Raw genomic sequence first — 1,426 nt, forward strand, 5'->3', positions numbered from 1 at the left:
AGATGGCATGTAGCTGCCCAAGAAGCAAGAGGTAGCAAACCATGGGCCCATGGTAAAAAAAAATAGAAATGGTTTCATTTAAGATGTAAAAGCTAGCTCAGAATACATCTAAGCTATCGGCCAAGCAGTGTTGTTTTTTCTTCAATGCCCATTTCCTTTAGGAATAGATTGGAGCTAGAATGTAAAGCAACAAGTAAAAGTTTATCTGTTTTCTAGATGTCTTCTTAAAATTTTTCTTCTCCATAAAATATTTCCCACTGAGTGGTGGTTTAAATGAGAATGGCCTTGCAATTCAGATGCTAGCCTGCTTAGTCACCATTTAATGGAACTGTTAGAGAAAGTTTACAAACTTTGTCTTTGTTGGAAGAGGTGTGTTACTGGGTGTGTGATTTGAGGATTCAAAAGCACACACCAGGGCCATCTTTCTTTTTCTGCATGTTGCCTACAGATCAGATGTAAATATCTCTCTGACACTGCTCCAGCACCATACTTGTCTTATGTTTGCCATGAAGATCAGAGATTAGGCCCCTAAAACTAAACAAGTCTCCAACTTAATTTTTGATTTTGTTGTTGTTGTTGTTCATAAAAGTTGTTCTGGACATGGTGTCTCTTCACAGTAATATAACAGCAACTGAAATAAGCTGTATCATAAATTATAGTCCCTAAGAAGCTGTGAGCCTCTTAATAGAGGTAAATGTTTTCATCATTCTCTGAACCCTGAATACATATGTAGAATACTTGGAAAAAGTATATTTTCAATGACTAAGCATTTATGTATTTAAAATAACAAGGAAAATGAATTTCTATAAATAATATTTGTTTGTAAATAGTTACAACTTGATTTCTTGTTATTTCTTTTGATACAGTGTGTTTTCAGGCAAAATGACTGGTTTAGAACTCATTATAAAGATTAAGCTGACCTCTAATTGGTAATAAACAGGTTGCCTTTACTCATATGTGTGAGGAATTTAGGTATGTACCACCACCTCCAATAGGCTAGAAGTACCTCTTAATCCTTTTGCTAAGTCTACTGAAGAATTACAATTATGTATCATGTGAGAATCTTTTGAATTGGAAGAGAAAAATTAAGGGGTTTGATGAATATTATTTATGTGATAGAATGTGTTGTACAGTTACTGTTGACCCAGAAAAAATGGCATTAGAAATTTAATTATCCTTTGCAGAGTCCTTGTTTTAATATTTGATGGAGAATATACTGTCATTTTTAACTTATATGATATTATATGATGTTATTAACCATCATGATGAGGAAAGTGGATAATGGATCTTAAACAGGAAGTGGACCTATGAACACATTTGTCATATCTGAAAGTCACAGTAGACATAAATGGAAAGAGTGCCCTTTGGCAGGGAAGTGGGTTTGGGCAGTAATCCATGAGAAAGAGCCCTGAGCCAAGCAGCCAGT

This window comes from Alexandromys fortis, unplaced genomic scaffold, assembly GCF_014885135.2.
Source record: "Alexandromys fortis isolate MF-2015 unplaced genomic scaffold, M_Fortis_MF-2015_v1.1 scaffold_145, whole genome shotgun sequence".
NCBI classification, from domain to species: domain Eukaryota; kingdom Metazoa; phylum Chordata; class Mammalia; order Rodentia; family Cricetidae; genus Alexandromys; species Alexandromys fortis.